Source organism: Gekko japonicus, unplaced genomic scaffold (assembly GCF_001447785.1).
Source record: "Gekko japonicus isolate JY-2015 unplaced genomic scaffold, Gekko_japonicus_V1.1 scaffold126, whole genome shotgun sequence".
Classification (NCBI taxonomy): domain Eukaryota; kingdom Metazoa; phylum Chordata; class Lepidosauria; order Squamata; family Gekkonidae; genus Gekko; species Gekko japonicus.
In genome coordinates this window covers 1,064,191-1,071,278 of record NW_015162477.1, presented here as the reverse complement: position 1 = coordinate 1,071,278, position 7,088 = coordinate 1,064,191, and the positions used below count along the sequence as shown (strand labels likewise).

Below are 7,088 nucleotides of genomic sequence, written 5' to 3'. Positions count from 1 at the left end.
GCAGTATCATTCAGCCTACTCTACATCAGCTTTATTATGACAATAAAACATGGGATGATGAGACGGAAGGGAAAGATGTATACCAACCAGAGCTACCTTTCGAAAGGAAGAATGAAAATTAGTGTACAACATAGCAGTGTACAACATAGTAAACTCACAATATATATAATTTAAGAACAGTTTAAAACAGTAAAAACACCGATTAATCTAAAAGATGGCACTAGAGAATTCCAGTAGTGCCACTGCCACATGGGGGGGGGGGGAATGGGAGTGCCAGAAGGATGAGACCGTTGCTGTCCTCAACCATAAAAACATAAGAGAAGCCAATGTTTGATCAGGCCAATGGCCCATTCAGTCCAACATTCTGTCACACAGTAACCAAAAATACGAGGTGCCATCAGGAGGTCCATCAATGGGGCCAGGACACTAGAAGCCCTCCCACTGTTTCCCCCCCTCCCCCAGCACCAAGAATACAATGCATCACTGCCTGGTGGAACATCTCTGCCTTACACAGCCTGCAGAACTGTATCGAATACTGCAGGACATGAATGTTATTTGGCAGAGAGTTCCACCAGGTTGGGGCCAGGACAGAAAACGCCCTGGCCCAGGACAGCTGGATATCCCTAAGGCTGGGGACCACCAGTAAGTTCTGATCTGCTGAGTGCAATGCTCTTCTGGGGGTATACCAGGAAAGGCAGTCCCGAGGATAAATGGGTCCCTGACCATTAAGGGCCATGAAAGTCAACACCAGAACCTTGAACTTGATCCAGTGCGCCACCAGAAGCCAGTGCAGCTCTTGCGGCACAGAATGGTTGTGTGCTGTACACAGGGGCCCCATAAGGACCCGCGCCACTGCATTCTATACCAGCTGGAGTTTCTGGGTCAACCTCAAAGGCAGGTCCACGTAGATAACCACAATTTATCCAGTATTTATTGGGAGCAGCAAAGATTCATGTGATATTAAATTGGAAAAAAAGTTAACTTTTTAAACAGAAAGTTAATGAGAAAAGCAAGAATAAGAGATGAAACACACAGGAATATATGTGAATTCTTTATAACCTTTAGGCACATTTATGACTATAATTATGTATGGATAGGAGAAAGTAAGACTGGCAAAAGCCACAGGCAGCTTGGCTGCAGGAGAGAAATTCCTTGGAAAGAGACCAGTAGGACTTCAAATGAAATAGAATGTTTCTGCTTTGGAGGTAAGCTTTTGAGAGAGCTGTGTATTAACTGCATTCCCCCCTCCAAATGCCTAAGAGCCAAATTAATCCTTGAAAAGAGAAAGATTTCTCACTTCAGCATTTATAAACACATATTATGAATTGTGCTGATGTAGGCTGCATTTCAATGCAACAAACATGAAATTAAGCAAACTCCAGAGGACAACAGAAGACAGGAGGGCCTGGCGTGATGTGGTCCATGGGGTCGCGAAGAGTTGGACTCAACTGTGCGACTGAACAACAACAACAAAGGCTGCATTCCCATGCTTCTCTCTGTATTTCAATCCCACCCCCCGCCTGGTAACAATCAATAAGAAAACATGTTCCGTATTTAAAAATCTTACAGACGTTTATGGCTTAAGTCAGATATGGTGCATTGTTTGTTAGCCGCCCTGAGCCCATTTGTGGGGAGGGCGGGGTAGAAATTTAAATAAATAAATTAAATAAAAATTATAGCACATCAAAACCATAGAAATCAAAACCAGAAAGGAATCTTTGCAACCTCTAGTCAGACCAATTTGTATTCCTCCGTTCTGCACCATTCCAGATGGGGGAGGGGGTCATTGCTGAGCCTCTTTTAGAAAATAGAGGTATGGGTAGACTTACTAGTGTACAAATAACGTCCAATTCAATTGTGTGCACAAAGCACTTACAGAGATAACAATTCAACACTGAAATACAAACATCCACAGACAATGAGACAAAACAAAGTGCCATACACATTTTGGCAAACAGCCTTCATCAGTGGCTTACACAGTAATAATAAATATTTTTGAAGCCTGGTGCTTTGTTATAAGAAGTTTATTTATTGGATTTATACCCGGCCCTTCCCACTGAAGCAGGCTCATGGCACCTCAGATAAAAAGTACTTAAACAGTTTAAAAACACATAAAATCTAAAGTGTAATGCATACATATATGCATTACATATGCATACATATATTCATAACATTCCAAGTATGTATATTATGATTATTTTTTATTTACTGGTTGCAAAGTCCTTTTCATTTTTGCACATTTTTAATTGGGTCATATAACTGGTCTTTGTATTTTATTATGATTTTTTACTGTATTAAGGGGGATGTGACTGTACTAATTATGCTTACTGTGTAAGCTGCTGATAAAGACTGCTGAAAAATACAGGGTATTTTTCTTTGTCTCATTGCCTGTAGAAGTCCACATTCTGTTCTTAAATTGTTATTGTCTGTGTACACACAACTGCGTTCCGTGCACCTTGGTGTTTAGTCATGCCGCCCACATGACCATGGAAATGTCTTTGGACAGCGCTGGCTCTTCGGCTTTGAAACGTAGATGAGCACCGCAACCCTAGAGTCGGATTCGACTGGCTTTTGAGCAAGGGAACCTTTACCTTTACTTTACACACAACTGAATTGGTCATTCTTGTATATTGTATCATATATGGTTCCTTTGTTTTCTCAAACTTTAGTTTATCCTATCTTTTTTGGTTGGGTATTTTCCCCTTTTTTTATAATACAGACTTCCTCCAGCATCATTTTATTCTTCCAACTTTCCAATCCACAGAACGCAGGAACACAAAATGGTCAGACTAGAGATTCTACTTTCTACTCTTTATTTTGTGGGGTATAAAGTGTTTTGTAAAACCCACAGAGCTGATTCACAAATATCACTGACTTTGTTTCTCTCTTCTTTTTTTCTGTTATTCCTGTGTATCTGAGCCTTGCGGCAACCTCTTCAAATATTTTCAGCAGATTGTCCTCCCATCTCCCCCTCCCAAGGCCAATTGTTCATAATGACAACATGATTATTTCCTCCAAACATCTTTCTTTACAATATTAGTGATAAAATTTCTCCCTTCACCCACCATGCACGCTTTCAGTACATGCTTGCATGTAAAACAGACACTGAGATCCATGCTAGCCAATGCAAGTATGGAATATATAACTGCATTCATTACTTAGCCTGGAATACCAGAATCCACATACAAGACTGACCAGGCCTACTTCTCCAAGTTCATCTCTGTCATTTTCAAATCTAGGCAGTCCGGGGACAATGACTGGTTGGTTGAAAAGCAGCAAATATTAGGGTGTCATTAGAATTCCTGTCAGCATTGTAAGTTCTCACATGGTCTCAATCAGGGCCGGCTCACCCACTAGGCGAACTAGGCATTCGCCTAGAGCACTGGGCCCTAGATGGGGCGGCGGGCCCTGGATAGGGCGCCAAGCTGTGCCTCCCCCCCCACCAAAACCCTCGAGCAGCTCTCCAAATGTCAGCGCTTCGCTAATTGGGGAGAGGCATCCAGCGAGCATCCCCCGCCCGGAGACAGGATCCCCCCCACCTCCCTCCCAAACTGCCTTTGGAAGCGGAGCGTGAGAGAAATCTCTCTTCCATCTTGGAGGGCACTGCAGGAATGTGCGAGGTGCACTCGCTGGGTCCGGGGGGGGGGGGGAGGTGGTGGCAATGGTAGCAAAAGGGTGGCTGGCTCCAGAGGTCTCCAGGTCTCCAGGCCCCACCGAGAGGTTGGCATCTGCACCACAAGGCAGCCTCGCCTAGGGTGCAGAAACACCTCGAGCCGGCCCTGGTCTCAATATTGAACTGGAACATGCAGTGTTTGCTTTATAGACACCTGCAGTAGTGTGTTAATGGATTTTCACATATTACGTTACTCACATTGCATTAGTTATACATTATTTGCCAGATTCTTTTCCTACAGTTTCAAATGAATATTGCCTTAACCTTAATTATAGAACATCAGCTATTCATATATATCAATACACTGTAGGTACCTACATGCTTCTCCATTCAGAGCACACAATATAATCAATTAACTAAAGCCAAACCATATTATTGAAATTAGTATTCTTAAAAGTACAGTGAAGTAAAGGCACAGTAACAAGGCCATAATAGTACCCAGGAGTCACTTTATACTGTAAGCTGTCCTTCTGCTGTATACAAAAGATGAACAGATCAGTCTCCATATAAAACAACAGTGGGACACAAAGTGTGATATCCAAGTGGCCACATTAAGATACTGGTGAGTTCCAGTCTCCAAGGAAACACTGCAGCTGAAAACCACTGTCTGTGAAAAGCACTACTCTTAATCAAAGAAGAACCTGTGCAAAATTCCAACAAATCTATTTATGGGATTCAACAGAGATTAGTATTTTCTCTCCCACTACAGATGTCAAAATTCGCACAGCAAAGATAGGAATACTGGGCTACTAGTTACAGCTGTTGCTAATTTACACTGTGCTTATTCTAATGTAATTTGAGTTACAGAAATGTCAGAGGTTGGATCTCTTGCATTTCAAATCCTTTTAGCTTTACAGGATTTCCATGTCAAAATATGCAAGAAAACTGAAAAGCCCTGTGCCCTCCCAAACTACAGAAGTGGTCATAATCCATGAATCTCTGCAAAGGAAGGGGGGAAAGGAAAAGCCAGTGTTGAAAGCAGGAATTTTAACTGCCTACCATCCAAACAATGCAAGAGCAGCCCTACTGGATCAGATGGAAGGCCCACAGAAATCCTAAGTGTAGATCAAGGATTGGACACTGAAATAATAAATGAAAGACAACCTGATACAAGATTAATGAGAAGGTACAGGGAGAGATTCCCTGATGTTTCAATATAGCTTAGGCTAACTTACATTCACAAATACACACACAGGACTGCACTGCATGACATTCACATTAAAACACTTGATATTATTCAAAATTCTATTAGTATGAAGCTTTGACAATTCTCTCAATCCACAAATAAAGGCTGCAGAATACCTGGATCTTCTTTCTACAAAATAGACTGCAACCTTTCATGTAACTTAAGCAAATAATTTTTAAAACATAACCTATACAGATAAAACAGACGCCAGGGTCACAGACAATCTTCCTACATGTCAGCAAAAAAAAACCCTGCAACTGTTGTGTCTGATAAGCACAAAAAAAACCCCTCTCCAAAGTCTGCAAGCAGCTGCCTGCTAGAGCAGGCTGAAGTGAAAGCTGTTCAGAACAGAGAAGGCCTCTTGTTTATCCAGCTCACACTGAGCAGATTTAAAGGGAGTGGCTGAGCTGCAGCCTAGAGAACAGTGTTACCAAGGAGGCGTGGATTGCACTCCTTTATTTTCCTGTTCCACTCTTCAAAGCTTGGTTCCTGCTTAAACAATGGGGGAACCCTCTACCAAACTATCAGTTTTATATTACCATCAACCAGCTTAGAAGGGAGTAACTCTACTTAGGATACCTAGATTCGAGTCCTGTACAGACTAACAAGATTTCTAGAGTACAAACTCCTGAGAGTCAAAGTTCCCCCGGTCAGACACTTCTGAAAGCTCATACCCTGGAAATCTTGCTGGTCTTTAAGGTGCTACTGGACTCGAATCTAGTTTGTCTGCTGCAGACCTACACACCTACTACTCACCTGAAACTACCTGCTTAGGAGGGCGCTGTTAGCCTCCTTCAAACATTTCCCAAGTAGTTCCAGAGGCAGTGAAAACATTCAACACGCCTCACTCATGGCGGAACGTCTCAAGAGACTTTGTCCTGCTCCGAGAAGGGCCCTGTAACATCTTCGCTTTAGCGGCCCACCCGACTTCCGCTCCTCACCCCGACGGCCCCTTCTTCCGGCCTAGCTCCCTCGCAGTCTGCGTGACGGCCCCGCATAGCAAACAAAAAGGGAATTTCAGGCCCTTTAACGCTCCTCTCTCGCGCTCTCCTCTCTCCCCACCTTCGAGACGCCCACCCACGCGTACACCCCCAAGCCTCTGCCCCACCTACCATACCCCGCCCCAGGTCACCTCTGTACGGGCTCCCTCGCCGCCTCTCCTTCCGCTCAACTGCGGCAGAGAAACGTTAGTCCGACCCACCGGCGGAGGACGGGGAGAGGGCTGGCGCGCCACGACAGCCACGACCAATGGCAGAAAAGACCAAAGGCGAGAAAACCCTCGATATTTGTGGCAGCCTCTCGGGGCCACAAGGCGAGCAGGCCGCTTACCTGGGACGCTCAGGAGACGTCAACACCATCAGCCCGCAGTCGCCATCAGCTCCCAGGACCCGCCCCCTACCCGTCAGTTCCGGCCCAGAGAGAGAGACTTTTCCCTCCCACGTGACAGGCGAGAAGTAGTGCGCGCGTCTGACGCGCCGTCCGCGAGCCCAGTGACGTTTTGTTCTCTTTGCTCGCTTTTCAGGGTTGGCAGCTCCGGGGTTGGGAAATTCCTGGAGATGGGCGGGGAGCAATGTATGCGCTTCCAAGGTCTTGGAGGAAGGGTGGGATAAAAATCTAATCAAATCATACCATTGGGCTACAACATTTCCTTACAGCTTCTTTTCCCAGTTCAATTTTAGCCTATATGTAACTTTAAAAATACCAAACTTCTGAGAAGTGGCTTGACTGGGCCCTTTAGTCGTCAGCAGTGTACCAGGAAATAAATCCTATTGCCTTAATCTGGAAATTTGGCTGCTTCACAAATTACTGGTTATAAGTGCACTGTGTCACATTTGAAATGACTATATGTGGTCTTGGTTCACTGGGTACAGACAGAGAGTTGCAGCTAGCAATTTCCTCTCTCATACCATGTGTGTAACCCAGTGGAACATATATAATTATTTCAAACTTGGCCAGGTATGTTCTTAGCCTAAACATGTGAAGTAGTCCAGGGCTTTTTTTGTAGAAAAAGCCCAGCAGGAACTCATTACCATAATAGGTCACACCCAACAGCAGGAACTCATTAGCATATTGGGCCACACCCCTGACAGAGCAGCTCATTAGCATATTAGGCCACACCCCACATTACTAGAAGTATGGTCATCCAGCCACACCCACCTTTTGCTTCTTATTCTGTTTACCTTGTTTGCTGTCAAAACCCAGGGCTTTTTTTGTAGCAGGAACCCTTTG

General features: G+C 44.3%; 1 protein-coding gene across 2 annotated transcripts in view; it reads right to left on the bottom strand.

Annotated features, from left to right (window-relative positions):
• TAX1BP1 (Tax1 (human T-cell leukemia virus type I) binding protein 1) overlaps window positions 1–6,262 on the bottom strand; it is a 50,422-nt gene extending 44,160 nt beyond the window's left edge. For both annotated transcript variants that reach the window (XM_015405798.1, XM_015405797.1), the window contains exon 1: window positions 6,189–6,262. The gene's annotated coding sequence lies outside the window, so the exon portion shown is untranslated. The remainder of the gene's footprint in view (window positions 1–6,188) is intronic.
• Window positions 6,263–7,088: the final 826 nt, after the last annotated feature.